The sequence below is a fragment of the Alosa pseudoharengus genome, unplaced genomic scaffold (assembly GCF_046254945.1).
Source record: "Alosa pseudoharengus isolate Yale_2024_CS ecotype anadromous, Long Island Sound unplaced genomic scaffold, YU_APseudo_1.1 YU_APseudo_1.1_scf_17, whole genome shotgun sequence".
In the NCBI taxonomy this organism is placed as follows: domain Eukaryota; kingdom Metazoa; phylum Chordata; class Actinopteri; order Clupeiformes; family Clupeidae; genus Alosa; species Alosa pseudoharengus.
The window spans coordinates 21,371,301-21,396,390 of record NW_027468640.1 but is presented as its reverse complement, the minus strand read 5'-3'; the positions used below and the strand labels follow the sequence as shown (position 1 = coordinate 21,396,390).

The following is a 25,090-nucleotide window of genomic DNA, read 5'->3' as shown; positions in this document are numbered from 1 at the left end:
GCCGACGAGAGCTGCCAGTGCTGGAGGAAGCGGCCCTGGCTGATGTCGCAGAAATGTCTGCGGCTGGCAAGGAGTTCCCGGCTCGACGCCGATGACGATGCTGCCGTCATCCGAGGATCTCATCCATAGAGAGCGCGAACTCTCTGACGACCTTGGAACACGACCACAGCGGCCGGGTTTACACCGCCAGCTACTGAAGAACTTCCAGAGCGTCAGCTGCCGGTCGAGAGTGTGATGGAGTCATGGCTGCTAGTTCGGGAGCTTGCGGTGCTCCAGCCAAGCGCACCGGAAGCACCGGTGCAGGGGGTGCGAACGCACCCCCACTTTTCGGGGGTAAAAAAAAAAAGCTGATCTACACTGTAGATCTATTTACAGCGCTGTAGCTTTAATTACTTCTGCTCTAGTCTGGCCTCCAAACCACGTGACTGGTCCAGGAAAAGGGTTATCCTACGAACAACCCTGCACTAGTGTTGCGGGGATAAGGTTTTTTAACATCCGCACCCACCCGACCCTCAAAAAAATGTGCTGATTAACGACCCGAACCCGACCCAACCTGACAAAAAAAAAACAATGTGCCTATAGCCTAGGCTATATCCTTCGTAGTTCATATTGAGGTAGAGACAATGCTTTCTTATTAACTAAACACTGAAACAAGAAGAATTTGCACTGTAGGCTATATGCTTCAACAAAGAGTTGTTGCTCTAGGCTTGGCTCGCTATCATGTTGGATTAATTGAATCTGAATCTAGCTTCATAGACATAGGCTAGGCCTACTAAATAAATAAACAAACTGAAAGATCCTTAATTCTTTATTGATACATTTAAAGGTAAAACACAAGTAATAGGCTACATCATGTAGCCTAACATGAACTCTCTCTCTCTCTCCGCGGGCGGGCGCGCAAGCACAAACACACACACATTGACACAGACGTGTTCAATCAGTTTAAACCCTTGATATCTGTCTGTTGCCTAAACTTTACATTTTTATGAACTGAACCAGAAATCTGTCTAATGAAAGAAAGTTGAAAATTATCATTATAGCATGCATCCACGAACTTAACAAAACTGCATCTGTCTAATGAAAGAAAGTTGAAATTATCATTAGGCCTATAACATGCATCCACGAACTTAACAAAAAGGCATTTGTACGATCCTGTTTGATTTAGGTTAGCTGTTTGGCTGCACTGTGTAAAAAAAGAATGGAATCCACCGTTCCAGGATTTAACCTATTTCGACGCACCCGCAATATTTTCCGATCAAGCTTACCCGCACCCACGGTAACGGGTTGACCCACGCAACACTACTATGCACCAACCGTATCAATGCGACCAACGAGGCTACGATGATACTGAAGCTCAGTTCAGTTATCGTCACCAGCACACTTACAAATCGCTGTGCATTACTGCTCTACGCTACCTTCAGTTGTATTTGTTCTTGGAACTTGTGTGTGGAGGACTACAGAGATTGTTTCAATGTTTTTGATCGTTTCGATGTTATAGGGCTCTTGTAAAATATGTCAGTGATTCACAGGCCAAATTATGCAGGTGCATCTTGGCACTGCGTGGAGAATGGGAATGACCTTGGCTGCGTGCACAGGACAGAAAATGGAGATTGTGATCATTATTATTGGCTATAGACTACCTCCTTTATTCCTTGAATGGACATTCAGGTTATGCTGGTGTGTCTGTGTGTCAATATCAGGCGCAGTTTATTTTAACAGATTATTCATTTAGAACTTGTAGCCTAGACTAAATCACTCTGTGTGTAAAAAGACGCTACTTGCAGTCCAATCAGCTTGAATGAAACCACCCGAAATCACTACACAGCACCACATACCTAACATAATGACAGTTTTTTTGTTAGACTTTTTTAAAATTATTATTAGACTATCTTATATCGTAATATCCCACGTGAAAACCTGCGTGAATAGTTGGCGTCTGGAATTTTCTAAATTGTCTCGGGGAACCCAGCCCGAAACCAGCTTTTTTTTTTTTTTTTGCACCCCCACTTTCAAACTCGTTCCGGCGCCGCTGGCTCCAGCTAGTGACCAAGAGGGTAACGTCGACCTGTAGAGCCTTGGGAGCTATCGTTTTGTGGACTGTTGAGATTTGAAGTGCGCACGTTCCGGTTGACGCAAGTCTGCGCAATGTTTTTCACGTTTTGTGTGTGAGTTCCTGTGTGTCCCAAGCCTGTTGGGAGTTGGGAGTGATTTGAGTGGCTGTTTGGTGCGCTGGTCAGATTCCTCCTCGCTCGCAGCATTTTTTTCCTCGCCCGGGGAGCAGTTTCCTCTGAGTGTGCGTGTGCAGAGAGAATTTGCGCGCTCGCATTTAATATCTACTCGTGTGAAATAATATAATATGCCCGAATGCATGTTTTATCACACGTGTGCTTTTTGCCACCATTGTGTCGCAATAAACAAACACACACTCACACGTACACACACACACACACACAGAGACATTTTTCTATGCTTGTGGCCCTCAGCAGATAGGCTTTGAGTCCCCTACACCTCCTCCATAGCAGTGGATAATACATACAAGTATAGGCTACTGATGAAAGACTATAAGCTTTAGCTGTCACTGACTTTTTAAATGATAATTCCGGCAATTTTCACATAGATCTCTCTTTCTCGAGGTCACTGAGTACTGTTGGTACGAAAAAATTATAACAATCGGTTCTACCTATCGAGTTGTTGGAGCAAACAAGCTGCCAAACAGCTACAGTGCTACAATCTGAACAAGGGCGTAGGTTTGGTCTCAGCTTTGGTGGGGAGATCCGACTTTATGCAACTCTAAATTATATTTGTATTTGCTTAACTGTAATTGGAATTCTTTTGCTGTAAGATACCAGTGCCTTAATGGCGATTTCCTTTGTTATTTCAGACTGTTGGCAATACAGAATATCACAATACAGAAGTGAATCTACTCCATCTCATTATATTGTACAGCAATGCTGCTGACTCCAACTGAATTGACAATTTGACATAGGCTAATAATTAGAACCTCACCTGAAGCCCTGATGCGGTTTCCTCAACCTGCCATCCATCTGTAGTGGTTTGATGCTGTCTTTCCTGCATACAAAGTGGTTCATTCATTTTGTAGCCTATCCTTGGGCTAGAGAGTTTAACCCTCCTACCATATTGTATATGATAGTGTTATTTGGATATTATTCATCAAATAATGATTCATTATATTTGAATAACCAACAGTGTTAACTTATTCACATTGTCAACACGTTTTTACAGCATGTGTCATAACAATGCAATGACAGTCCTTCAAAAGAATTTGGGTCTCCCTTTTATTTCTCTGCATTGTGTAGGCTACACTCAGAAATACATAACATAAACAAAATAGAAACGAAAAATGTCCAGATCCAATGTTTATTGTGACTTCCAAGATTCTAACTTAAGGTAGGCTAATTAACATTCAGTGACTTGGTAATAACATCTATTGTGATAGCGCGACTTCTATGCGACCGTGCTGCACACCCCTAATCAATACTCCTGACCTTGGTTGAAAGATTACAGAAGCTAGGTTTATCTTTAACAATATCCTGGGTAACATATGCTATCACCAGTTAATACTATTTTTCCACATAATAGAATCTGCATAATTTGAAAGCCTGGTCACTACCACTGCTAGCTTGTGTGGCTAGTTATTTTGCTTAGTTACACTCTGCTTTATGAAAAAGCTTCGTATGTCCCCTTTCTTCTTCTTGGGTGGCATAGCTGATCTACACACCACAAAAAGGGGTTTGTATGTATGCTGAAGGGAAAAGGGAATATTAAAATGTTTCACTCTGGCCTTTTATGGGGTAGGCATGTATTGACAGACAGCCCTGGTAACTTACCGTTGTCGTTGACACACCTGCTCGCTTGACTACCAGTGCAAGAATAAAGCAATGTGTGTGCAGCATGCGTGTCAGATAACCCTTCCCCCTCCCCCTCGGGTTTTCAGCCAATCAAATGACGATGTTTCTTGTACTGTCGTGCTGGCTGTCGGAATGATCAGCAGCACAAATGAGTTCGCTATAATATTGGTGGGGACAATTTTGTCATCTTAAAATATTGGTTAGGACTAGTCATGAGCGTCCCACCCTAAATCTACGCCCATGAATCTGAATGAACATGGAGGCTTATAAACATGCCCCCAGAGTCTTGCTCTGTAGCTGCTCTAGCTGGCTGCAGAAACTCGAGCTAGAACCGATTGTTCTACTGTTATTTTTTTTCCGTACCAAGTGTGACTTTAAGAAATAGAGATGAAAAAATTCCGGGATTCCCCTTTAAGTTTAATCTTTACCTCAGAGCTGTCATATTAGAGGTCAAACATGTCCCATAAGAAAATTAGGGAATTGTGGATTTTTGTGTTATATAAGAATAGTTAGTAACACTTTACTTTTAGGTTTCTACATAAGAGTGACATGACACTGTAACCCTAACACTAACCCTAACTTGTCATGATAAAAACTGAATGACACTTGACAGAAGCGAGTGACAGAAGCATTATGTCATAAATGTTAAAATGTTTATGACATGTCATGTCAGTGTCATGTCAATCTTATGTAGATACCTTCAAGTAAAGTGTAACCAAATAGTTAAACATGATACACTTTTTCACAATTTTATATTACATATTTGCTGGTGCATTCTGAAAGGCTAAGTGGGGTATCCAACTATTACTCTATTCATTTTTCGGTGCATGGAAATCCATTTCTAAATTCATGTGGGATTTTAAAAGAGGCAATGCTTCAGGAAAAGTATTTTAACCATTTAACCATTTTTGGTAAAACCATATTTCAACACTGTTCATTTCCCTTAAAAAGACCACAAACCACAAATATGATCACCAGCCATTTCCGCCTATTTACCTTTGCAAATATCAAACACTGAGACCTTTGTGTTGAGCGTGCAAGCTAGCCACTGTGGCTATGAGCAGGGGCCACTGACGTCTATCTGGGACTCTGGGGGGACAGACCTGGGGATTTTGTTCAGTTTGTATGTGGCTCTGTGGTTCATTCAGGTGACCGTGATATTATAAAGTAAAGGCTGATTTATGCTTCTGCACCGACTCCACGCAATGACTACACTGTTGCCTCGACGCCAGCGTGACTCTTTCGAAGTTCTGCGTCTCATGTGGAGCCCCAGTGTTGAGAGTCAGAGGGCATGATGTACTGTAGCATTATTAACCTTGGCTGATTGAACTCTTGGGAAGTTGGTCCAGGGCCATCATAAGGAAGTTGATCCAGGGCCATCAAATAGAAGTTGGTCCAGGGCCATCATAAGGAGGTTGGTCCATGGCCATTGCATGGACGTTTGTCCTAGGCCATCACATGAATGTGTGACCTGGGTTATTAAGTTTTGATGATAATTGTGATACTATAGATGAATGAAGACCCAGTCAGACCAATGGTAGGAAAAGTCAGGAACAGAGTTTTATTTACAATGATGCACATCAAAGGAGAGACAGCACGTCTTCATCTAAAGCAGTGTTTCCCAAACTTTTTTTCTGGCGACCCACTTTTTAAAAATGACAGAACATCATGTTTTATCACACGTGTGCTTTTTGCCACCATTGTGTCGCAATAAACAAACACACACTCACACGTACACACACACACACACACAGAGACATTTTTCTATGCTTGTGGCCCTCAGCAGATAGGCTTTGAGTCCCCTACACCTCCTCCATAGCAGTGGATAATACATACAAGTATAGGCTACTGATGAAAGACTATAAGCTTTAGCTGTCACTGACTTTTTAAATGATAATTCCGGCAATTTTCACATAGATCTCTCTTTCTCGAGGTCACTGAGTACTGTTGGTACGAAAAAATTATAACAATCGGTTCTACCTATCGAGTTGTTGGAGCAAACAAGCTGCCAAACAGCTACAGTGCTACAATCTGAACAAGGGCGTAGGTTTGGTCTCAGCTTTGGTGGGGAGATCCGACTTTATGCAACTCTAAATTATATTTGTATTTGCTTAACTGTAATTGGAATTCTTTTGCTGTAAGATACCAGTGCCTTAATGGCGATTTCCTTTGTTATTTCAGACTGTTGGCAATACAGAATATCACAATACAGAAGTGAATCTACTCCATCTCATTATATTGTACAGCAATGCTGCTGACTCCAACTGAATTGACAATTTGACATAGGCTAATAATTAGAACCTCACCTGAAGCCCTGATGCGGTTTCCTCAACCTGCCATCCATCTGTAGTGGTTTGATGCTGTCTTTCCTGCATACAAAGTGGTTCATTCATTTTGTAGCCTATCCTTTGGCTAGAGAGTTTAACCCTCCTACCATATTGTATATGATAGTGTTATTTGGATATTATTCATCAAATAATGATTCATTATATTTGAATAACCAACAGTGTTAACTTATTCACATTGTCAACACGTTTTTACAGCATGTGTCATAACAATGCAATGACAGTCCTTCAAAAGAATTTGGGTCTCCCTTTTATTTCTCTGCATTGTGTAGGCTACACTCAGAAATACATAACATAAACAAAATAGAAACGAAAAATGTCCAGATCCAATGTTTATTGTGACTTCCAAGATTCTAACTTAAGGTAGGCTAATTAACATTCAGTGACTTGGTAATAACATCTATTGTGATAGCGCGACTTCTATGCGACCGTGCTGCACACCCCTAATCAATACTCCTGACCTTGGTTGAAAGATTACAGAAGCTAGGTTTATCTTTAACAATATCCTGGGTAACATATGCTATCACCAGTTAATACTATTTTTCCACATAATAGAATCTGCATAATTTGAAAGCCTGGTCACTACCACTGCTAGCTTGTGTGGCTAGTTATTTTGCTTAGTTACACTCTGCTTTATGAAAAAGCTTCGTATGTCCCCTTTCTTCTTCTTGGGTGGCATAGCTGATCTACACACCACAAAAAGGGGTTTGTATGTATGCTGAAGGGAAAAGGGAATATTAAAATGTTTCACTCTGGCCTTTTATGGGGTAGGCATGTATTGACAGACAGCCCTGGTAACTTACCGTTGTCGTTGACACACCTGCTCGCTTGACTACCAGTGCAAGAATAAAGCAATGTGTGTGCAGCATGCGTGTCAGATAACCCTTCCCCCTCCCCCTCGGGTTTTCAGCCAATCAAATGACGACGTTTCTTGTACTGTCGTGCTGGCTGTCGGAATGATCAGCAGCACAAATGAGTTCGCTATAATATTGGTGGAGACAATTTTGTCATCTTAAAATATTGGTTAGGACTAGTCATGAGCGTCCCACCCTAAATCTACGCCCATGAATCTGAATGAACATGGAGGCTTATAAACATGCCCCCAGAGTCTTGCTCTGTAGCTGCTCTAGCTGGCTGCAGAAACTCGAGCTAGAACCGATTGTTCTACTGTTATTTTTTTTCCGTACCAAGTGTGACTTTAAGAAATAGAGATGAAAAAATTCCGGGATTCCCCTTTAAGTTTAATCTTTACCTCAGAGCTGTCATATTAGAGGTCAAACATGTCCCATAAGAAAATTAGGGAATTGTGGATTTTTGTGTTATATAAGAATAGTTAGTAACACTTTACTTTTAGGTTTCTACATAAGAGTGACATGACACTGTAACCCTAACACTAACCCTAACTTGTCATGATAAAAACTGAATGACACTTGACAGAAGCGAGTGACAGAAGCATTATGTCATAAATGTTAAAATGTTTATGACATGTCATGTCAGTGTCATGTCAATCTTATGTAGATACCTTCAAGTAAAGTGTAACCAAATAGTTAAACATGATACACTTTTTCACAATTTTATATTACATATTTGCTGGTGCATTCTGAAAGGCTAAGTGGGGTATCCAACTATTACTCTATTCATTTTTCGGTGCATGGAAATCCATTTCTAAATTCATGTGGGATTTTAAAAGAGGCAATGCTTCAGGAAAAGTATTTTAACCATTTAACCATTTTTGGTAAAACCATATTTCAACACTGTTCATTTCCCTTAAAAAGACCACAAACCACAAATATGATCACCAGCCATTTCCGCCTATTTACCTATGCAAATATCAAACACTGAGACCTTTGTGTTGAGCGTGCAAGCTAGCCACTGTGGCTATGAGCAGGGGCCACTGACGTCTATCTGGGACTCTGGGGGGACAGACCTGGGGATTTTGTTCAGTTTGTATGTGGCTCTGTGGTTCATTCAGGTGACCGTGATATTATAAAGTAAAGGCTGATTTATGCTTCTGCACCGACTCCACGCAATGACTACACTGTTGCCTCGACGCCAGCGTGACTCTTTCGAAGTTCTGCGTCTCATGTGGAGCCCCAGTGTTGAGAGTCAGAGGGCATGATGTACTGTAGCATTATTAACCTTGGCTGATTGAACTCTTGGGAAGTTGGTCCAGGGCCATCATAAGGAAGTTGATCCAGGGCCATCAAATAGAAGTTGGTCCAGGGCCATCATAAGGAGGTTGGTCCATGGCCATTGCATGGACGTTTGTCCTAGGCCATCACATGAATGTGTGACCTGGGTTATTAAGTTTTGATGATAATTGTGATACTATAGATGAATGAAGACCCAGTCAGACCAATGGTAGGAAAAGTCAGGAACAGAGTTTTATTTACAATGATGCACATCAAAGGAGAGACAGCACGTCTTCATCTAAAGCAGTGTTTCCCAAACTTTTTTTCTGGCGACCCACTTTTTAAAAATGACAGAACATCATGTTTTATCACACGTGTGCTTTTTGCCACCATTGTGTCGCAATAAACAAACACACACTCACACGTACACACACACACACACACAGAGACATTTTTCTATGCTTGTGGCCCTCAGCAGATAGGCTTTGAGTCCCCTACACCTCCTCCATAGCAGTGGATAATACATACAAGTATAGGCTACTGATGAAAGACTATAAGCTTTAGCTGTCACTGACTTTTTAAATGATAATTCCGGCAATTTTCACATAGATCTCTCTTTCTCGAGGTCACTGAGTACTGTTGGTACGAAAAAATTATAACAATCGGTTCTACCTATCGAGTTGTTGGAGCAAACAAGCTGCCAAACAGCTACAGTGCTACAATCTGAACAAGGGCGTAGGTTTGGTCTCAGCTTTGGTGGGGAGATCCGACTTTATGCAACTCTAAATTATATTTGTATTTGCTTAACTGTAATTGGAATTCTTTTGCTGTAAGATACCAGTGCCTTAATGGCGATTTCCTTTGTTATTTCAGACTGTTGGCAATACAGAATATCACAATACAGAAGTGAATCTACTCCATCTCATTATATTGTACAGCAATGCTGCTGACTCCAACTGAATTGACAATTTGACATAGGCTAATAATTAGAACCTCACCTGAAGCCCTGATGCGGTTTCCTCAACCTGCCATCCATCTGTAGTGGTTTGATGCTGTCTTTCCTGCATACAAAGTGGTTCATTCATTTTGTAGCCTATCCTTTGGCTAGAGAGTTTAACCCTCCTACCATATTGTATATGATAGTGTTATTTGGATATTATTCATCAAATAATGATTCATTATATTTGAATAACCAACAGTGTTAACTTATTCACATTGTCAACACGTTTTTACAGCATGTGTCATAACAATGCAATGACAGTCCTTCAAAAGAATTTGGGTCTCCCTTTTATTTCTCTGCATTGTGTAGGCTACACTCAGAAATACATAACATAAACAAAATAGAAACGAAAAATGTCCAGATCCAATGTTTATTGTGACTTCCAAGATTCTAACTTAAGGTAGGCTAATTAACATTCAGTGACTTGGTAATAACATCTATTGTGATAGCGCGACTTCTATGCGACCGTGCTGCACACCCCTAATCAATACTCCTGACCTTGGTTGAAAGATTACAGAAGCTAGGTTTATCTTTAACAATATCCTGGGTAACATATGCTATCACCAGTTAATACTATTTTTCCACATAATAGAATCTGCATAATTTGAAAGCCTGGTCACTACCACTGCTAGCTTGTGTGGCTAGTTATTTTGCTTAGTTACACTCTGCTTTATGAAAAAGCTTCGTATGTCCCCTTTCTTCTTCTTGGGTGGCATAGCTGATCTACACACCACAAAAAGGGGTTTGTATGTATGCTGAAGGGAAAAGGGAATATTAAAATGTTTCACTCTGGCCTTTTATGGGGTAGGCATGTATTGACAGACAGCCCTGGTAACTTACCGTTGTCGTTGACACACCTGCTCGCTTGACTACCAGTGCAAGAATAAAGCAATGTGTGTGCAGCATGCGTGTCAGATAACCCTTCCCCCTCCCCCTCGGGTTTTCAGCCAATCAAATGACGACGTTTCTTGTACTGTCGTGCTGGCTGTCGGAATGATCAGCAGCACAAATGAGTTCGCTATAATATTGGTGGAGACAATTTTGTCATCTTAAAATATTGGTTAGGACTAGTCATGAGCGTCCCACCCTAAATCTACGCCCATGAATCTGAATGAACATGGAGGCTTATAAACATGCCCCCAGAGTCTTGCTCTGTAGCTGCTCTAGCTGGCTGCAGAAACTCGAGCTAGAACCGATTGTTCTACTGTTATTTTTTTTCCGTACCAAGTGTGACTTTAAGAAATAGAGATGAAAAAATTCCGGGATTCCCCTTTAAGTTTAATCTTTACCTCAGAGCTGTCATATTAGAGGTCAAACATGTCCCATAAGAAAATTAGGGAATTGTGGATTTTTGTGTTATATAAGAATAGTTAGTAACACTTTACTTTTAGGTTTCTACATAAGAGTGACATGACACTGTAACCCTAACACTAACCCTAACTTGTCATGATAAAAACTGAATGACACTTGACAGAAGCGAGTGACAGAAGCATTATGTCATAAATGTTAAAATGTTTATGACATGTCATGTCAGTGTCATGTCAATCTTATGTAGATACCTTCAAGTAAAGTGTAACCAAATAGTTAAACATGATACACTTTTTCACAATTTTATATTACATATTTGCTGGTGCATTCTGAAAGGCTAAGTGGGGTATCCAACTATTACTCTATTCATTTTTCGGTGCATGGAAATCCATTTCTAAATTCATGTGGGATTTTAAAAGAGGCAATGCTTCAGGAAAAGTATTTTAACCATTTAACCATTTTTGGTAAAACCATATTTCAACACTGTTCATTTCCCTTAAAAAGACCACAAACCACAAATATGATCACCAGCCATTTCCGCCTATTTACCTATGCAAATATCAAACACTGAGACCTTTGTGTTGAGCGTGCAAGCTAGCCACTGTGGCTATGAGCAGGGGCCACTGACGTCTATCTGGGACTCTGGGGGGACAGACCTGGGGATTTTGTTCAGTTTGTATGTGGCTCTGTGGTTCATTCAGGTGACCGTGATATTATAAAGTAAAGGCTGATTTATGCTTCTGCACCGACTCCACGCAATGACTACACTGTTGCCTCGACGCCAGCGTGACTCTTTCGAAGTTCTGCGTCTCATGTGGAGCCCCAGTGTTGAGAGTCAGAGGGCATGATGTACTGTAGCATTATTAACCTTGGCTGATTGAACTCTTGGGAAGTTGGTCCAGGGCCATCATAAGGAAGTTGATCCAGGGCCATCAAATAGAAGTTGGTCCAGGGCCATCATAAGGAGGTTGGTCCATGGCCATTGCATGGACGTTTGTCCTAGGCCATCACATGAATATGTGACCTGGGTTATTAAGTTTTGATGATAATTGTGATACTATAGATGAATGAAGACCCAGTCAGACCAATGGTAGGAAAAGTCAGGAACAGAGTTTTATTTACAATGATGCACATCAAAGGAGAGACAGCACGTCTTCATCTAAAGCAGTGTTTCCCAAACTTTTTTTCTGGCGACCCACTTTTTAAAAATGACAGAACATCGCGACCCATTTCACTTCAAATCTACCCTGCAACCACCAACATTGTTTTAGGCCACAGGTTCTCCAACTTTTCTATGCCTCCCCCAACCATACATTGCTATAGGATCTAGATAGATAGATCCTGCTTTGAACACGGTAGTGTTGCATTTTGAGCACCATCAGCGTGAAAAGTTGGAAATGACTACTGAAAAGATACGTTTTAATGCGCATCCGAGAGTTTGGGGAAAAATTTGCATGTTGCGCATTCGTCAGCATAGTAAAGCTGTTCCTGTATTTCAAAAAAAAAATTTGTAGGCTACGTTGCGTTGCAGACAAATGGGTCCATAAGACTGAGGACGTCAATTCCGATGTAAACAGCAAATAACTCAAGTCGTTATATAGTGTTGTATTATATTATATAGTCGTTATATCAGAACAAGGCTTTTGGGCAATAGCCGGAAGAATGCGCCCTTACTTTAGAGTTCGCGAGGTAGAAAACGAGAGAAATAGTGTTTAAAATGTCTATTTAAATTGTAGCCTAATATAATGCACTGTTGTGCATTTTAAATCAGAAATAAGAATGTGAGGAGGTTGCTATTAACTTTAAAGATTGCATCTACAATCGAAACTATCTACATATGCAAATTGAATATCCTTATCCGGTCTATGGATGTCTGCTTTAGTTGACAGCACGGTCACTAGATTTTAATCGGTAAAGTTGAGGAACTGGTATCTGTTAATGTTCGTGCAAATAGGCGGATTCATGCCCCTTGCAGTTTGCAACTGGGAGGTACAGGTCATGGCAGGCGCCGCACAGAACGGTTTCATTTTGAGAGGTAGATATCCATGCTCTGGCTCCCCCTCTGCGATGCGTTCGTCCCCCAGTTTCATGCGCCAGTTTCATGAGCTTTTATGACAAAACCGTAACTGTGGTAGTTAACAAACTACATCCTAATAGAAAACTGTTAACTTTCCTGGTATCAAATGACAAATGGTATCAGTTAGACCTATAACACAACATAAATTGTGCTGGGCTGGCGACCCAAATAAATTATCCTGCGACCCACCCGTGGGTCGCAACCCAGACTTTGGGAAACACTGATCTAAAGATCCACAAGCTGTTCTAACTAGACAAGGAAACAGTTAAATAATAATAATTAAATAATAATATATTTTATTAGCCTATCAAAAGTATTTGTTTTAAAATTTGAATTGCTTTAAAAATATTACTAATTTGATGCTGTTTAACAAATGTATAAATTGTGCACTGTCGCTTTAAGAACATGTTTATTTCTCAATAATCTTCTGCCCGTTTAGCTATGGTTAGTGCTGTACTTATGGCTCTCACAGTTTATCACTGATCAACAATGACAAGCCAGCTGGAACCTGCCGCTCTTTCTCCCTCTTGTGAGCGCAGACGCGTTTCCAATTAAATAGAGCATAACGTTCAAGTTAGATCTGCCATGGACGGATTATGAACTTTCGGGCCCCTGGGCCCAGATGTATTAAGGGCCCCCCACTAATTGTCGGTTATGTGGGAGGGGGGAGGGGGTTTGGGGGTCCTCCCCCAGACTTTTTTAATTTGTTTGATGTGATTTCCTGTATTCTGGTCCATTTTGGGGATGGCCAATACTAAATTCAATCATATTCATAGCCTACATTCTGATGTGTTGATATTGAGGCAATGATTCCATGCAAAGGCTTGGGCTTCAAGGCCCCCTAACCCCTTGGGCCCCTGGGCCTGGGCCCAGTAGGCCCGTGCAGTAATCCATCCCTGAGATCTGCTGCAAAGGAGATAACTAAGAGTAGACCTATCATCTCTATTTAACATGATGTTTTGACATTGACATTGTAAACGTTCTCTAAGGAGAGTGAAAAGCAGTTTGCAGTAAATCTAACCAACGTCGTCTCTATCGTAGGAAAAAAATAGCAAGCAGCCTGATAACCACGTTAAATGCTTGGCGGACCTGATCTGGCCCGCGGGCCGCAGTCAGTCGGTCAGTCACCTATTTCTGTCCTTTTACGTGTATGTCATTTAATATTCATTTCTATAACCAAGACGGCGGATTCCTAAAGAAACGCAAGCACACACATCATACGTGTATCTAAATGAGCTATGTACCATAAATTACATTTTACCGTGACTCGAAGACCTGTAAACAGTGTTGTAAGGCTGTGTGTAGGCTACAAATCCGTTTGGAGCTCCAGTGGAATTTTGATTTTACGGCGATCGTGAGTGGGCACCCACCAGCCCAGCACCAAACTCCGAGCGCACAGTAAAGAAAATAGGATTTTAAAGGCAATAGGGCCTAGATGCTCCTGCTAAGAACCAAACAAGACTTTGTTCAAATCTACACATCTATGGCTACTGGAAAATTTAAGGTTCATTTATCAAATGTTATTTTTAAAAAACATCTTTATTTTAGAATTTCCAAACAAAAGGGGCTTAAAATTTGAACTTATATTAAAGCAGGCTATCTATAACATAAAACACACTGGCAGGAATAATTTATTGAAACCTTTGTCTATGTTAGTAAATTCATAAGTTCACTTTTTACTGTGCTACATGGCGACCTCTGGACAGGGTTAGCCTACTGACAGGCAAACATCTTTAACATGGACGTAACCGCCATCTCTAAATTTGGCATGCTAGCAAATACTGCTGTGCTTTCATAGCCATTCAATCATGTTTCTTGACTCCACACACAACATCGGGTTGACCCCGCCTTCACCTTGATACCACCCCTAGCCCCGCTCTAGCACCAAGTGGCCCAACGTTTAGGGTGGGCCAGAAATCAGGGGCCAGAAGGTGATTTTGGGAAAGCAATTAGCCCCAGCACGGCCTGGCTAGCTCGGCTTTGGCTCGATGGTCTGAAGGGGGCTAGTGACAACAGAATTGGTATTCAGAGCACCAGTTTTGTTTCTTTGTACTTTGTCAGAAGCAACCTTAACTTTCGCCGGCCTTTCTAATGTCTAACTTTCACTTTCACGCCATCAACTTAAACTTTCCTACCTGCTAGATTTGGTTATTAAAGCCTACGTGTAAGTAGTTTGAATATTTTCTTAAGTGGAGTAGAATACTACCCTGCATTATTTTTCTGCTTGTTGACATCTTATTATCATGTATTGCAGGGGCGGAGCCAGACATTGTAAACATTCGGGGCTTAGCCCATTTAATTTTTTTTTTTAAATAACCCCTTAAATAATGACTTCTAGTGAATTTTGTGTAAACTAATGGACACATTGAGACTTAAAAAATGTGAAACTAACATTCTACTGATTCAAGGTATCTGACTGGCACTACACTGTGTAAAATTATAGTTTTGGGTCTTTCAAGAGGCAATATCTGTTCATATCTGTTTAGCATGTACTTAGTTAATTAAGCATTTCTTATGGTTTGTATATTATAGTATTTGTTTATTTTCATTAGGCTATTGTTTGATATGACATTATTGTTTATTATTGCTATTCTCCTTCTTCCTCTTCCCTGATCTCATCTGTGTGACAAATATATAGAATATCTTATACTATATAATATACATAATATTATGATATAATTACAGTATGGCCAGTCATCATGATACAAGGGTATTTTAGAAGGAATGCATTATCATCTTGACATAGGTGTTTCTAAATTATATTAATTTGTAATTTAGCAAGATTATTCATAGGTTTCATCAGGTCCCTTTACACAGGTGCATAAAATCAAGCACCTATTATGAATGCAGACTGCATGGTGCTTGATTAACACACTTATGGAAAGGGCCCTTTTCTCTCAATATATCATTGTAATGTTTTTTTTTTTTTTTTAGTTAATAATTAGTTAGGCAGCCAAAACAACATAACATGACTTTTATATGTATGTGGACTCTTGGATTATAAGATCTGTGGTGGTGGATAGGATATCAACAAGGTTTTAAGGTAGGCTAACAGTTAACATTTTTTGTGCAACATATGACACAGAAAAGTTGACATGGGCAGATAACTGTTATTGGGTTTTTCTGACATTTCAAAACAGTGTAGCCTAATTTATTACAAGACGAGGATCACTTTGTTTTGGGAGCTGGAATTTCTTATTCTGCAGTAGGCTTAGCTAGCCTATGAGAGTACTGAATTTGCCTTTTCCGCCGACTAAGGAGGACATTTAACGTTAACGTTAAGCATTTAGGGAGGTATCGTAACTCCCCCTATTTCCACCGGTCCCGTATTTCCGCCGTCTTGCGTGTATGTGTCACTTAATATCCATTGCTATACAAACCAAGACAGCGGACTCCTATAGAAACGCAACTACCCACACCATAGCTGTATCTAAATTAGCTATGTACCAAAAATGACATTTTACCGTGACTCGAAGAGCTGTAAACAGTGTTGTAAGGCTGCGTGTACACAACCCCTTGGAGCTCCAGTGGAATTTTAATTTCACGACGAGAACTCTCGGTCTAACCGTCCATGTGCCGTTGAAACGGTGTAAATAGGCGACCCATCAGGCCAGCACTATAACTCCGAGCGTGGTAAACAAAATCGGATATTTCAGGCAGTAAATGCTCCCGTTAAGAACCAAACCAGATTTTGTTCAAATCTACACACCTATGGCTACTGAAAAATGTAAGGTTCATTTAGTAAATGTTATTTTGAAGTGTTAAAAAACATCGTTGTTTTAGAATTTCTGAACAAAAGTGGCGATAATTGGGGGTGTTACGATAGCCATAGATATATATAGAACACGATAGCCAAGTAGCCTAACGTTAGCCTGCCTAACTGACTGAAAGCTCTTAACGTGAAATCACCAACCTGAAACAACACCATCCGTCAGTTCACTGGGCGATGCTGTTGCTTGAACGGAGCTGGGTGGTCTTTTGAAAAACTTTCTAATATCCATAACGTTTCAACAACATGTACACAAAGTGTTTTATCACAGACTGTAAAAGTGACAGACTTCTGACAGGCTTTTTGGAACACCGAAGCCATGACGTAGCGTTGTCAAGGCAGCATTTTCACTGGATCTAAACAAATCAATCTAACCATAGATCGTGTAGCAAGTCAAATTATTTTTCAATATTGGGCTTTGCAAATAAGGGGTATATTTCCTCAGTAATAGAGCATTTGGTGACTATGAGAAACCGAGGGGAAGTTATATTGGAAATAAGAGTTGTCGGGAATTTAAAACACAAAAAAGATTCGGGGCTTTTGAAAAAAGATTCGGGGCTTAAGCCCACTAAGCCACCCCCTAGCTCCGCCACTGAATGTATTGTATTATTTCATGACTGCTAAATGACTGTGCTTGTGATTGAATCATGCAGAGGTGGAGGCGGAGAAAGGCACTGATTACCCGATGAACGGCAGGTGTGATAAATACCACATAAACTAAAGAAGCTCAGCGTACGCTTTCTGTGGGCTGGTCATGCCTCTGATAACGCTGCGTTCGCAAATCTACGTACATCTGGCCCTCAGTTTGCATTGCATTGGTCTTAAAGTTGAATAATTTGCTGCAGATGGATGATAGATAGATTTGATGCTATTAAAACTTGGGCGAAGGGCAGAAGTTATACTGAAGTCCCTGACTTTATAGTGATGTTAACTGTTTTTTTTTTGTGACACAATATGTTACAATAAATTGTGAATGTTATTCAATGTTCAGTGTTATTCATCAATTTAGTCAAACTGTTTTGCAACCAATAAACCTATGATTCCCTGAGATGGTAAAATACTTATGTGACTTGGTGACACCTATACAGGTAAACGCAGACTCAAAATATAGCAGCACACCATCCTATGCACATTTAAACAGTTCTCCATGAGTCAAACACAATAAAGAGTAAGTACTGTGTATAACAATTCTTACATTTTATTTGTAACTCTAAATGTGTTCAAATGCAACTTGGCTCGTCAAACAAAAAGTAGTATGTTGGTGCGCACATCCAAGGCAGGTGCTGGACAAAAAGTGCTAGGCTATCAAAGAGTGGATTGTCCGCACACATGCTCCCATCAGGAGCATGTCCCACGGGTGAAAATCAATAAAAATTCCTGATGGGAGCATGTGTGCGGACAATCCTCTCTTCAAATGCAACTTGACACTAAAAACATTTGTGTAATCAACAACGGGTCCCACTGGGGACCTACGCTGCTAAGTGTGGGCAGCCCACGCTCAGCCCACACTTTGGGCTGTCTCGCAGGGGCCCCACACAGGCCCCGTAATATGGGGCCCCAACTCCTGCCCACACAGGCCCCATAATATGGGGCCCCAACTCCTGCCCACACAGGCCCCAAAGATGCATTGTTGTCACTAACACAATCTGTAATAATTGGCACACCGGATTATAGATATTTATTTCTGATGCCTCAGAGTTTCTTTTTGTGGCCTTGTTTGCTACTGGCACTACTACTGTACATGCACTAACCTCAGATAGTAAAGAACAAAAAAAAGGGGGCATGTCTCTCACAGGAACATTGGAACCCACCGAGGATACCACTCTAGTCGCCAAGTCAAGTCACTCAAGTCGAATCAAGTCACTTTTCTGTATTTATATAGCACATTTAAAAACGACATGAGTTGACCCAAAGTGCTTCACAGTCCAGGCAGGCAAACTAGAATGATGCAAAATACAGAGACATGGAGACTTAACAGTCAAAAACGTAGGCTAAGACTAAGACTTAACAGATAAATCTATACATGGAAAAAAAGTAAGTAAGTAAGTAAAAGTAAGGATAAAAATTAAGTTAAAAGTAAAATAAGAATAAAACAGCAAAATGTACTAAGATAAAAAAATAAGAATAACATAAAGTAAAGTAAAGTAAGTAAAAATAAAAGCATGAGGATAAGTAGTCAAAAGAAAAGTCTTTATCTATTTTTTACTGACTATCTGGGGTGTGATGAACCAGACCAGAGGAGGAACTTAAATGGCTGTGCTAATCAGCCGTTGGGATCACAGGGAAGTATGGCGGCTGGACACCTCATTTCAGAGTCCTCCCAAACTTCCAACTTCCTCCCAAAATGCAAATCTCACCTAAGCACCTCAACTCTAACCTCATCATCCCCCTCCTCCGTTTAACAGAACTACCCCCCCCCCACACACACACACACACACACACGCACATGCACACACACACACACACACACAGTCCCACCCCACCTCACCCCAAACTCAGCAATGACATCATCCTACAATCTCACCCAAGAGATAAAAGCCCGTCTGACCCCATCCAGGGCCACACACATTCGGTCGCCTCGATACCCCTGAAGATGTCTCTGAAGATAGTCCTTGTACTGGCCAGCATGCTGTCCACTGCAGGTAGGGCACTGCGTTCATAACGTGGGCAAACATCTTTGTTTAAGATGGTGCATTATGCCGTTTAGAGCCTCTAATCCAAGACCTTTGCTGCTCACTGCTCTGATGTGGGGACACCTGTTTGGTCCAGAATGGTGTCTGGTTAACTTTTAAATGGCTTGTGTGATTGACTGATTAAGTATAACACTTAGTGTACATTTTGCCATGTCCATTCTATATACGTATACAGTATGTTTAAGAGAAAATTGTTAAAATCTATTTATGATGTAGAAGCTGATATGAGTTTAAATTCCATAATGTGGACACGCTACGGCATGGAGACAGCTCAGTGTGGTCCCTTTAACTATGTCGCTTTCAGTGATTGAATACTGTAATTTCCTGTCTATTAACTGAGGGTTATACATTGATTTTGCAAAATTCAACTATGATGTTAATACATGGGAATTCATGTCTTGTCTTCAATTTTCTTTATAAGAAATCACAATCTGATTCTTATTCACTGGGCTATTGGCCCCTGTGGTTAATATAAAGGTGTGGTTCATACATGGTTTCCCTCTTGGAATTAGATTTAATAACAAGAAAAAAAGAGCATTGAGGGTATATAAAGCAGTGATTCCCAACCAGTCTGCCATGAGGAAAAGTGAGGTGTGCCATGGAATGGCATTGTGTTTTAGGCTCATGAAATAGGCTATAGGTCAGTGATACAGCTAATAGGCTCAGTCAACATGTGAGTACATTCCTATTGCTGTGGTCTCAGCTCTTGAACACTGTATATAAAAAATATGTGCATAAAAATGAACACCCGGTATAGCCTATATGAATGCATGCAAAATGATTTATAATCAGCTATCAGATAGCTTCAGTGGCTTGTTATGTATTTCCATAGACTTTCTGCAGTGCTACTCCTGTAGCAATGCACAAAACAATTGCAGTAACATTGAAATCTGCCAGGATGGAGATGATTATTGTACCTCAACAAGTGAGTATACATTTTCATATCCAAAATTGCCTAATTTATCTATCTATCTACGGTACTTATTTATCTACTGATCTATCTTAAGTGTTTCTATTTTTCAATCTTGGTAAAGTCAACTGTATTCAATTGTTTTACCTGCTTTGTCATCTCCTCAGTCAGTCATACAGTAAATGTATCATTCTCTTACAGAGTGGGAGATCTTAGGACAGAGTGTGGTTGATAAAGGATGTGGCTCCAAGGATGCATGTGCCACCTCTGTGGATTTTGGAGGCGTGAAGCACTCCTGTTGTCAGGAGGACCTGTGTAACAGTGCCTCGAGCTTCGCCAAGAATACCCTGCTCTTCCTGCCATTCCTTCTGATCTGTCTCTTCTTCTAGTTTGTTTCTCTCCACATTGTTACACATTGTTTAACATTTATTAGTTTTGATGTCAAAAAATGCTTTTTATTGTATTGTTCTCTTGTTCATTTTATTCTTCTTCTTCTTCTTCTTCTTCTTCTTCTTCTTCTTCTTATTATTATTATTATTATTACTTCCAATAATAATAATAATAATAATAATAATAATAATAATAATAATAATATATTACTGTAAATTATCCTCTAGTCCTTGAATTTGAGCAATATTTTTGAAGAAAAAAAATCAAGCACTATATATCTAGGAAAACTTGTTTTGTCAGAGGTGTTTTTTATTGAGTACATTAGTGTGTAAGTGATTCAAACATAATCAGATCATGTGATTGATGTGTTTGTGATATGACAACAAAATAGAGTTTTGATAAATAGTTGTAGTAGTGTAATAGTTTTTAAGTGTTTCATTTTGCAAAAGAGCTGCGGGATTATGCTATTTGGGAATAGTGTTGTGTTAATTGTGTGTAGTGTTTTTAAAAAAAACGGGCCGTTTTCAAAAATGTATGCAATGGAAACAACTATAAGACTTATTACATGACATAACCCATGTTATTTGTCAGAGGGACCCCATTCAAATATCAAGAGTGGAGAACATAGCAACTTCACGTAAAGTCTTGGGCTTCAGGGCCTATAGGCCTAGTAGGCCCTTTCAGAAATCCATCCCTGATTGCAGACCTTTTTCTTTCATTATCTCTCCATTCAGAACCATTTGATCTTCCTCTTCACAATTGTATTCTCTCTCCTCCTCGCCTCTTCCAGATGACACAGAATCAATTCTCTCTCTTCCTCTTTCACAGCATGATTCAATGAGCAGGCATATGAATAATAATATATTTTGGAATAATATAGAAGGATCTATGTATATAAGCATTATTTTTGTTGTTGTTATGATGTTATAAAAAATAAACATAGATATATTTTGAATCTTAATAACTGTGAACACAATAGAGATGTTTACCGTTAAAGGTGCTATGGAGTTCTGTGACTGATCTTGAACGTAGCCGTAACACTCCTCCATTGTATTGTGTTCAATACAGCGTCACATGTTGTGCAACGTTATATTACAAGAGAGCCATGCTGACTACCTGGTTTCCATGCTAACTTGAATTTTCAGTTGTTTTACAATAAAAGAATCTCCACATAGCACGTTTAAAAACATGAAGCAAACCTTTACACATGGGCGGATTATGAACTTTCAGGCCCCTGGGCCCAGATGTATTAAGGGCCCCCCACTTATATGTCGTATATGTTGGAGGGGGGGTTTGGGAGCCCTCCCCCAGAAATGTTTACATTTTTTTGATGTGATTTCCTGTATTCTGGTGCATTTTGGGGATGGCCAATACTAAATTTAATCAGATTCATAGCCTTCATCCTGATAGCTATGATATTGAGGCAATGATTCCATGCAAAGGCTAGGGCTTCAGGGCCCCCTGACCCCTTGGGCCCCTGGGCCCGGTAGGCCCGTGCAGTAATCCATCCCTGCCTTTACATACACATTACACAAATGAAATATGTTTTATTGAAATAAAGAGCCACTTATTATCGGCTAACAAACTCACTTGCAGTGAAAGCTCAATAATGCTCAAAAGGCTCAATGACATCACTCATACTAAGGCTAAACAAACCCCACATGCCTGAAACAAGGCCAATGAACTGAACAGTGAACACACAACAAACATAAGCCAAAGGAGAAAAGGCAAATGATGAGTAATAAGCTCGATCTGAACATCAGAGAGCAATAAACTCAAAGTCTTTACTCCTTGGTGCATAAATACTCAAAAACATTAAAGACAAAAGTCTACAATAAATGTGTATACTTAATGTGAATGAGATACATTCACAGACTCATGTGCAAGGTAATAAAGACTAGATGTACCGCAGAGCGGTACAAAATATGACCGCCGCCCAGTCCAGCACATTTTTTCCACAAAAAGAAATCACGCTGAAAGGCCTATATGATTCTAACTGTCTCACTAAATTGCATTATCCACACTCAATTCTCATTGGTATCTGCTAGACAACAAGTACCAAAACATGATTAGTTCATAGATTTCACATGTAAAATTCATTTTATACAACCCCACACCCATCTTGCCTGTTCATAATTCTGAGAATTTTTTGAATTGTGTGTATGTGTGCGTGTACACGTTTACCGGTATGTTTATGTGTGTGGGTATGTGTGTGTGTGTGTGTGTGTGTGTGTGTGTGTGCGTGCTTGTGTGTTTGCCTGCGTATGTGTGTTTGTGCATGTGCATGCATGCGTACATATGTCTACTGTGTGAGTATGTGTCATACGTATGATTACTGTGAATGTAGGTGTGTGCGTGTGTATCTGTTTATGCACATGTGTGCACATGGAATGGGTTAACATGACCCCTGGAGGCAAACATACGGAAAAAATTGGTCATCCACGGTTCTCGAGATATTCACAGAAAACTGTCTCCGGCCACCTACAGGCCAGTTGGTGTATAGTAACATAAATTAATTTATTGTGTGGCCCCCCATGAACGGAATTCCACGAAACTTGACGAGCATTCAGAGGGTGTCATAATGATCCTACACTTCTAATTTCGTGCAGTTTTGACTATGTTAGGTCACAGATACCTGCGATTACAACACCTCATTTTTACTTTTTTGTGTTTAACTAGGTGGCGCTATACATGAAATGAGTGGTTATGGAATGAGTTGACATGGCCCCTTGAAATCAACATACAAAAAAAATGGTTCTCCTAAACCCTACGGTTCTCGAGATATTCACAGAAAACTGTGTCTGCCCTACCCTCCTTTCGGGGGGTCCAGTCCAGTGGGGGGGCTACAGATCAAAACGAAAAACAATGGTTCCATGCTATCCATGTGGGGTTACATGCCCACCAAGTTTTGTGTACCCCGGTCTTTCAGTGTCCCGGGAATCCTTGACAGAAATTTGGACATGCGACAAAAAAAAAAAAAAAAAAAAACTGACTAAACCTATATGACCGCCGCTTCGCTGCGCGGCGGTCATAATAACAGTTTCAAAGGGTGAATACATTAAGACAGTAAATCATCTGTAGGGAGGGGAGCATCCTTGAGGACCCCCACCTCCACGGGCTGAGCTAAAAATACATCCAGACTGTCAAATTGTGAACACATTCACAGCCGAAACAGAGACATGAGCGATCTCCAACATAAGTATTCCTAAGTGAGTACGGAGATCTGGACACAATTCAACCCTCTCTGGTGCAGCCTTTAATTGTAACTTATACACTTTTGTCAAATTCAACAGTCGATTTCTGTCTGTTTAGCTCAAATAGTAAATAACTTGTTTGCCATAGTTTCAGACTGTATTTCTAAGTAATAAATATTATATGGATGATAGATAGGGAAGAAACATCAGTAAGAATTAGTAGACAAGTTGGTGGTGATCATAATAGGTACAGGAGGGGACTATCTATCTCTCTCAGTTCTTACTTTTAAGAAATGAATGAATGAAAGAATGAATGAAGACACATGGCTTACAAAGCAGTTATAATCTTATAGCCCTTCCTTTATGCTATCAAAAGTAGGATGTGTTTTGGAATAATGAAGAGAAATTAATAAATACAAACAGTGCAATAAGCACCTGAAAAGAGAAGTGTACAGTAGCAGATAGTATTGCATAAGCCATTGAGTCAGTAATGAACCACTTGCAGATGGCACTTCAGGTCTGAGACAGTATTCGACCCCTCTAACACCGGAGCAGAATGTCTCTGGTAGTTGTTAATGTTCTCTCTCCCAAGCATGCACCATTATATTATGTAACACTTTCCTGAAAGCCCTGTGAACAAAAAGCACAGTAATGTGAAATGCAAATGAAACCTCCTTGCAAATATTGGGGAAGAAATTATGCGCTTTCAACTTGGTTTAGTTATTAGTGTGCAGAATCACAGAAGAATTCAGCCAACAACAGTATTTCCACATTATGCTGTTTGGATTCAATGGTATATGTTATGTATACAGTTAAGCCCATCATTATACACACTTATGCCAACGTTTAATTTCATACAATTTCCTCTATCATCAAGAAAACACAAAAACAGACTGTCCCCTATTTATTTCTCTAGCACAATATAATATATTTTGTCTCGTGCTAATTTCCAAGCAGAAGAAACATATTAGGTCAACATATAGGCATGGGTATGAATAATTTGAGGCTTTAACTGTATGTTATGTAGGTCTACACTCCAACAATTCCCCAAGAGGGAGTAGCAGCAAAAGCTGTCCTGTGACTGTCATGTTAGTAGTGTCCCGATACACCCAGCCACTGTCCTGTGACACCCAGTCACTGTCTGTCTTGTTAGTGGTGTCCCGATACATCCAGCCACTGTCCTGTGACACCCAGCACTGTCTGTCTTGTTAGTAGTGTCCCGATACATCCAGCCACTGTCCTGTGACACCCAGTCACTGTCTGTCTTGTTAGTAGTGTCCCGAGACACCCAGCACTGTCCCGAGACACCCAGCACTGTCCTGTGACTGTCCTGTCAGTAGTGTCCCGATACACCCAGCCACTGTCCTGTGTCCTGTCTTGTTATTAGTGTCCCGAGACACCCA

General features: G+C 40.3%; 1 long non-coding RNA gene across 1 annotated transcript; it reads left to right on the top strand.

The window, feature by feature from the left end:
* The first annotated feature begins 19,072 nt into the window (after window positions 1-19,072).
* LOC143128019 (uncharacterized) lies at window positions 19,073-20,547 on the top strand. Its single transcript, XR_012987783.1, has 3 exons — window positions 19,073-19,142; window positions 20,026-20,118; window positions 20,305-20,547. It is a non-coding gene; the product is annotated as an uncharacterized LOC143128019 (long non-coding RNA).
* The last annotated feature ends 4,543 nt before the right edge of the window (window positions 20,548-25,090 follow it).